This window comes from Elephantulus edwardii, unplaced genomic scaffold, assembly GCF_000299155.1.
Source record: "Elephantulus edwardii isolate Elephantulus edwardi_28Jun2011 unplaced genomic scaffold, EleEdw1.0 scaffold00010, whole genome shotgun sequence".
In the NCBI taxonomy this organism is placed as follows: domain Eukaryota; kingdom Metazoa; phylum Chordata; class Mammalia; order Macroscelidea; family Macroscelididae; genus Elephantulus; species Elephantulus edwardii.
Window position 1 is genome coordinate 29,770,241 of NW_006399760.1, and position 8,668 is coordinate 29,778,908.

An 8,668-nucleotide genomic window follows, 5' to 3' on the forward strand; every position below is an offset into this window, starting at 1 on the left:
ACCCACTGCACCACTGGTCCTGAGCCAGGAGCACAAATTTCATATATGAAGTAATTTCCTTTCTGACCATCCCCTGGTCCTTCCCAGAGCCAGTACTTGAGCTGCAGACCCTTTGGACCCCACCTAGCAGTGGCAATTGCCTGGCCTAGAAGATTGCTAATCACAGGCCATCTCTCTCCCCAACTAAGGAAAATCCGCCTTTGAGTCAAAAGATCAAAGAGAAATTCAGGCAGGGTAAGTGACCCTTCCTTCCTCTGGAGCAGTGAACTCCTGAGCCAAGATTATCAGACCAGGGGTCTGCTAAAGTCCCGTGCATGAAAAACTACCACAGCAATGACATGGAAGAAATAGATTACCTCACAACCCTACCAAAAGGAATGCAAGATGTCATTAAAAAAAAAGTGATCAAAACACAGAATTATTGGATTTCTTGAAGCCAGAAAGTTTGATGGAATTCAAAAGAACAATGATTTAATATTCTCAATGGGTAAAATACAAACACGAAGAATTGTAGGACTCTACAAGCAAAGTGGAGGGACGGCTCAGGAGAGGAAGACTCTTGATGAGATGGATCGAGTCTGTGAGTGGAGTGGTGGGAATGAGTGTGTTCGAGACAGCGAGGTTGGCACAGGATAGAACGGTGTTTAGGGCTCTTGTGCATAGGGTCGCTATGAGTTGCAAATGACTCAATGGCACATAACAACAATAACAACTACAAGCAAAAGGCGAGAGGAACTACAAAAATAATCCAAGACAATGCAGATAAAAGAAATAAAGCATTAGAGACTTTGGAAAGCAAAAAGCTTCAATCCAGACTATGAGGACCAATGTTTCAGATGCTGTCAACATGTTGGAGGGACATATGAGCAGAGTTGGAGAGATGGAACACAGAAGTAGCAAAACAGAAGATAGAATTCTCAGCACTGATCTGTTAGAACAAAAAGCGGAATTAAACAGGAAAGAAAGAGAAGAAAGCCTAAGAACAATGTGGGACACCATCAAGAGTAATAACACATGCATAATTGGAATCTCTCAACAGGACGGAGCAAGTTAAGGCACTGAGAAAGTTGTGGAAGAATTGCTAGAATAAAACTTCCCAGGCATAATGAAGAAAGAAAGAATATATAGACAAGAAGCAGAACAAACTTGATATAAAATAGACTCCAAAAGAAAAATACTGTGGCATATCATAGTCAAATTTACCAGAACCAAAGATAAGGAAAGAATTCTGAAAGCAGTTAGGGAAAAACAAAGAGTAGCCTATAAGGGAGAACAAATAAAACTAAATGCTGATTTCTCAGCAGAAACTATGCAGGTGAGAAGACAGTGGAATGGCATATATCAAACATTCAAATAATACAATTGTCAACCAAGAACACTGAACAGAAAAACTGTCCATCAGATATGACAAAGAGATCAAGACATTCTCAGATAAGCAGAACCTAAGGGAGTTTGTAAAACAAAGACCAACATTGCAGAAAATACTGAGGGAAGTCCTTCTTACAGAGGTGCCACAGGAAGCAGGATGGACCAAAGTAACCAGCAACAACACCAAAAAGAACACAACAAAACTATAGCAATAAAACCTAGCCTCTCAATAATCACACTGAATGTGAGTGGTTTAAATGTGCCAGTGAAGACAAAAAGAGTAGCAGATAGGATAAAAAAAAACCCAAAACCCATCAACATGCTGTTTACAAGAGATGCACCTGAAAAGTAAAGATAAAGATAAACTAACAGTAAAAGGATGGGGGGGGAAAATATACTGAACAAATGGCAACCAGAAAAGAGCAGGAGTAGTGATATTAATCTCTAATAAAATATATTTCAAAACAAAAACCATCACAAAGGACAAGGAAAGTCACTATATAATGCTTAAAGGATCAATAGAACAAGAGGACATAACAATAATAAATATCTATGCATCAAATGATAGAGCTGCAAAATATACAAAGCAAACATTAACAGAACTGAAATAGAAATAGACAACAGCACAATAGTAGTAGATGACTTCAATACACCACTCTCAAGAAAAAATAAAACTTCCAGAAAAAAACCCGGCAAAGATGCTGAAGCACTAAACCACACAGTAAAGCAATTTGATCTGATAGATACATAAGGCTACTAATGCACCCATAAAAAGCACAGCATACTTTATTCTCCAATATGTATGGAATGTTCTCCAGAATAGATCACAAGACACACATCAATTAAAAATACAGAAATAATACAAAGTAACCTTCTCAGACTACAATGCTACAAAATTAGAAATTAATAGCTAGAGGATAAAGGAGAAAAAATGGATGCATTTGGAAGCTGAACAACACCTTGCTTTAACATGAGTAGGTACTAGAAGAAATAAAAAATGAAATAAAAAAGTTTCTTGAAACAAACACAACTTATCAAAAACCTCTGGGAAACAACCAAAGCAGTAATTATTAGAAGTTAACCTATAGTAATAAGCAAACACATGAAAGGGCAAGAAAAAAATGTTAATTGATTCTTTAACCCAAAATCTCAAACAAGGTAAAAAAGAACAGCAAGAAAATCTGATGCCCTTGGGGGTGGGGGAGGGGACGGAAATTGTAAAATGTAGGGCAAAAATAAATAAAATAGAAAACAGAAAAAAAAATTGAAACCATCAACATGACCAGGAGTTGGTTTCTTGAAAAGGTCAATAAAAATCGACAAACCATTAGCAAAACTAACAAAGAAAATGATAGAAAAGACACAATAATCTGAATAAAAAGACAAAATGGGCAATGTCATAACAGAACCAACTAAAATAAAATGCTTAACAATGGAATATTACTGAAAAACGATACCCAAACAAATATGAAAACCTAGAGGAAATGGACAAATACTTAGAAATTCATAAGCTACCTAAACTGTCACAGACGGAACAAACCCATTACAAAAGAAGAAATTGATCAGGTAATAATTAAAGAAAATAACAAAACACACCAAAACCCCCAACAATAACAACAAAAGGCCCTGAACCTGTGGGTTTTACTAGTGAATTTTTATCAAACATTCAGAGAACTATCACCAATTCTACATAAAAGTATTTCAGAAAATAGAAAAAACATGGGATTCTTCCAACTGAGAAGAAACTGAAAATCAGCTGAGGCAGAAAAGGCCTTTGACAAAACCCAACAACCGTTCCGTATTAAAACACTCAACACAGCAGGAATAGACGGAAATTTCCTCAACATAGTCAAGAGTATATATGCAAAAGCAAGAGCCAACATCATTCTCAATGAGAGACATTAAAGGCATTCCCTTTGAGAACAGGAACTAGATAAAAATGCCCATTACCACCTCTCCTATTCAATTCTGTGTTGGAAGCCTTAGCAATAGACAAGAGAAAAAAATAAAAGGTATCCAAATTGGCAAAGAGGAGTTATCTGTATATTCAAATGATATAAAAGTAGATTTAGAAAACCCTAAAGACTCAGCAAGAAAACTACTGGATATATTCGACCAATTCAGCAAAGTAATAGGATGATACAAGATCAACAGACAAAAATCAATTGAATTTCTCTCCAGCAGCAAATATAGAAATGGTACTAAGAAAAAGGATATCAATCACAATACCTAAACCATAAGATTAAACATTTGGGAGTAAATCTAACTATGTCTGCTCCAGGACTGACTTCATTAGTCTGACGTACGAAGTCTAAAATACTGTGTGCATGTTGCACGGAGGGACCAGTCCTTGAAGGGGAACATCATGCTTGGAAAGGTGGAGGGACAGCATAAGAGAGGAAGACCTTGATGAAATGGATGGATTCAGTGACTGGGGTAATGGAGTAAGTTTGTCAGAGTCAATAAGACTGGTACAGGATAGAGCAGGGTTCAGAGCTATTGTACACTATGAGTTGCAAGTGACTCAACATCACATAACAACAACTACAACAAATCTAACTAGAAACACAAAAGACTTATTCAAAGAAAATTACAGAACATACTTCACGAAACAAAAAAAGACCTCGAGAAATGGAAGAATATACCATGCTCGTGGAAGAAAGAATCAATATTTTGAAAATGACAATTCTACCAAAGGAATTCTACAAATTCAATGCAAATCCAACACCAATACTAATTTCATTTTTCAACAAAATGGAAAAGATAATTTCCAATTCTGTCTGGAATGGAAAAAGACCCTGCATAAGTAAAGCATTCTTGAAAAGGAGAAACAAGATAGAAGGTATCTCACTCCTTGATCTCAAATTCTACTATATAGCCATCATGATCAAGGCAGCACAACATAGATCAATGGAAGGAACATAATTGAGAATCCAGAAATCAGCTCATTTATCTATGGTCAACTGATTTTTTACAAGGAAATGAAATCAATTAAGTGGGGAAATGAAAATCTCTTTAACAAATAGTGTTGGCAAAACTATCTGTAGAAAAACCAAGCAAGACCTACACTTCACACCATAAACAAAAGCCAACTCAAAATGGATCAAGTACCTATAAGTAAAACCAAGACTATAAACTTCATCAGATAAAAGCTTGGAAGAACTTTAGAAGCCCTAATCCACAATATGAACAGTCTCCCATGTATCTTGAAAAACAAATAGGAGAAAATAATAGATGAATGGGACCTTCTAACAATCAAATCCCCATACACATCAAAAAACTTCTCCAACAGGGTAAAAAAAGGAAAGCCACAGACTGGGAAAAAATATTTGGTAAAGACATATCTGATAAGGGACTTATATTTAAAATTTATAGATTACTCCAGTATCTCAACAAGAAAAAGATAAACAACTCAATTGCAAAATGGGCACAGAATATGACCAGATACTTCACCAAAGAAGACATTCAGATGGCAAACAAACACATGAAGAAATGTTCAACATCTCTAGCTATCAGAAAGATGCAAGTAAGTCAAAACAACTATGAGATATCATCTCTCCCCAGTAACAATAGCCAAGTTCAACAGAGCAGCAAACAACACATGCTGTCAAGATTGTAGAGATTGGAACACTGCTGGTGGGAATGTAAAATGGTACAACCACTATGGAAGGTGGTACAGCCCTTTCTCAAAAAGTTGGAAATAGAAAAACCATTTGATCCAGCAACTCCACTACTAAAAATATACCCTAAATAAATCAGAGCTGCCACACAAACAGACATATGTACATTCATGTTTCTTGTTGCTTTGTTCACAATAGCAAAGAGATGGAAGCAACATAAATGCCTGTCAACAAATGAATGGATAGAAAATCTATGATATAGTCACACAATGGAATACTACACAGCACTGAAAAATAAGGAGCTCAAAAATATTACACAACATGGGTGATCTTGGAGGACATTATTCTAAGTGAAATATCTCAATCACAAATGGACAAATACTGCATAACACCACTGTTAAAAAAACAAGACTGACATGAAGGTTGAGGGGGAAAGAAGAAAAAAGGGGGTAAATACTGCCTATGAATAGAACTATTAGAACTAATAGAAGGAAAGAACTATTTAAAAGGTATATATGAAGGAGCTCTGGTGACCTAACAGCAAGAAGCTGAGCTGCAATCCCAAAGGCATGTCATTTGAATCCACCAGATGCTCGGTTGGAGAAGGAGGGGCAATCTCCTCCTGTGCCAGTCAGATCCAATTCAACAGTACACAAAAAGGAAAAACAGAAAAAATAGAAAAAAATTTAAAAAAACAAAAGGAATATATGATTAGCTATTTGTATGACAGTCCAGAATAAGACATGCATAGCAAAGTAGACTGGGGATGTTGGGGAATGGGGGAGGAAATTATGAAACAATGAATAAGCATTTTTTTAAAAAAAGTAAACTAGGGGAGGATAGGGAGGAAAATGTGCAACAATGAATGAATGAATGAAAATCCAACTTTTCTGTAAACTTTCATTAAAAATCACAATAAAGGCGAGCTCTGGTGGCCTAGTGGCAGGAAACTGCACTGCAATCCCAGAGGTGCATGGTTCAAATCCACCAGATGCTTTGCTGAAGGAGGAACAATCGCCTCCTGTATCAGTCAGATCCAATTTGACGGTACACACATAAAATAAATAAAGAAATAAAAATTTAAAAAAAAAAAAAAAAAAAAATCACAATAAAAAAATTAAATATTATCTCAAAGAAAAGGGTGCATTTAGCAATCCTGACCCAAAGCTTCTAATCTGAAGGTCAGAGTACTTGTAAGCACACTTGAGAAGCTGTCCTGACTGAAGAATTGTGTCCTGTTTCCAACCTGAACCATAACCAGTTACCTTCCCTAAAAAATCCACAATCATCAGTATGGTTTTTTGAGTTCTGTGTGACCACTACACTAGATTGGTGGACCTAGGAGCACAGTAACAAAATTCATTAGAAGGGTTAGTTGGTGTTAGTCTCTGTATAAATAGATGTGGGAGCTTATCTGATGTCATGGGAATAGGTTTCATACCTGAATGTTGCTGATGGGGACTCTTCCTTTCTGGTGTTAGTAAAGGTCAGACTTTACAATTCCCTGGGGACTTAGAAGAGGTCACATTTAGCTGTCCCCATGCTGGCTGCACTCTTTTTATAGGTATGCTACCTGATTCTCAGGTGCTACACTTTTACACTTTACAGATCCCACTGGGATCCTGGAAATCTTCTCCGTCTGGTTTTCTCCTAACTTTGTAACTGTTCCTTTTCATTATCCTTTTCTGACCTTTAAATAGAGAGCTGTGGCGGTGAAGTCTGCAGGGAGTTGCACTGCTAATCTAAAGGCCACACCTGTATGGTGGTCTGAATCTACCACCTCATGAGGGAGAAAGATGGTTAATCGCCTCTCAAGTGATTTATAGCTTCAAAACTCACAGGAGTCAGTTCTGACTCCATGGCAATGACTGAGTGACTGAGTCTTTGAATATTAAATTTCTCAAAGCTACTACTTAGTCTCTTTTCTTATCATTCTCTTTTCTTTTCTTAAAGAATTCCATTCAAGTCTGTAGTTTAATCTTCTGCAGAGACATTGCTAATGACCCTAAATTATATCTAAGTGCCAAATGCAGCTAGGTTTTCATTTAAAATTTCCTTTTGATAGATAGATGAATGCACCCAATATTTTCACCCCAAAGTGAACATGAAATTAATGATCACCTATTGTGCTCACTTTCCTTCTTATGTCTTCTGTCACATTGAATGATACCACCATGGGTGTAACTATTGAAGCCAAGAACCTGGGAATCATCCTAGACATCATCTCTCTCTCAAACCTTACTTCCCATCTACTCATTTTCTCACACTCACTGTTATGGAATAAGAACCGACTTAATAGTTGACACTTCTTTGTGTTTCCAAGCTGTAAATCGATTGAAATGAGATTGCTCATCTTTGTCCCAAAAGTTGCTGATGGATTCAATCTGTTAGAAGGCATGATTTATAGATTAACAGCATTACTCCCTACAGATTAGCCACTAGAGCTGCAATATATCCACCAGGCAATCTGTTTTTAGTGAATACATATTCATTTGGTGACTATACAGCTGGATCAATAAACAACATCATGATAAACAGAGACAGAATTGAAGTTGCCATGGATTGCATTTCATCAACGCCAACTTGAGCAACTGTCAAGAAATTAAATGGATTGGGTAAATGCTCTGCAAATAACCTCTTTAAAATATTAAAAAGCAAAGATATCACTTTGGTAATTAAGCTATGCCTGACCCAAGGCATAATATTTTCATTTCCTTTTATGCATGTGGAAGCTGAACAATGAGAAAGGAAGAAGAATGGATGTATAGGTAACATCAGTTGTCAATGACTTCATGTTACTTGGATCCACAATCAACACCCTTGGTATAAGCCATCAGAAGGTCAGGAGACATTGCATTGAGAAGGTCTGCTGTCAGGGTCCTAATAAAATTCTTGAGAAGCAAGGATGTCTGTTTAAAGAACAAAGTATGCCTGATTCAAGCCATGATCTTTTCAATCACCTGCTACGTATGCATCTGAGAGTTGGACAATTAATAAAGATGACAGAAGAAGAATTTCTTTTTAAATGTAGTATTAGAACAGAATCCCACAGACAGTCAAAAGAACTAACACAAATGTCTTGGAGAAAGTGCAGAGCACTCCTGAGAGGCAAGGATGGTGAAGCTTCACCCCACATACTTTGACAATGTTGCTAGAAGTGGGTAATCATTAGAAAGGGACATCGAATTTAAAAAGGTGGAGGGTCAGCAAAAGAGAGAATAACCCTAAACAAGACAGAAACCATAACAACAGGCTCAAGAGTGTCAGAAATGATAAGGCACAGGATAGGACAGGATTCAGATTTATTGTTCATCAGGTTGCTATGAATTTTATTTTACTCAAAGTCACTGAACAACAACAAGGGCTTAAAATAAGGAGCTCTGGTGGTGTAGTCTGTAGCATGTTAAATTGCACATCTTTAACAATTTGAATCCACAAGCCTCTTTACAGGCAAAAAATGGACTATGTTCTCTGTTAAGATTTACAGCCTTGGAAACTTAGTAGAGTCCATATGTTGTTGTTGTTATGTGCCGTCGAGTTGCTTGCAACTCATAGCAACCCTATGTACAACAGCCCTAAACTCCGCTCTGTCCTGTGCCAATCACACTGTCTCTGACACTCCCATCCCAATTACCCCAGTCACTGAATCAATCCACCTCATAGAGGGCCTTCCTCTCCTG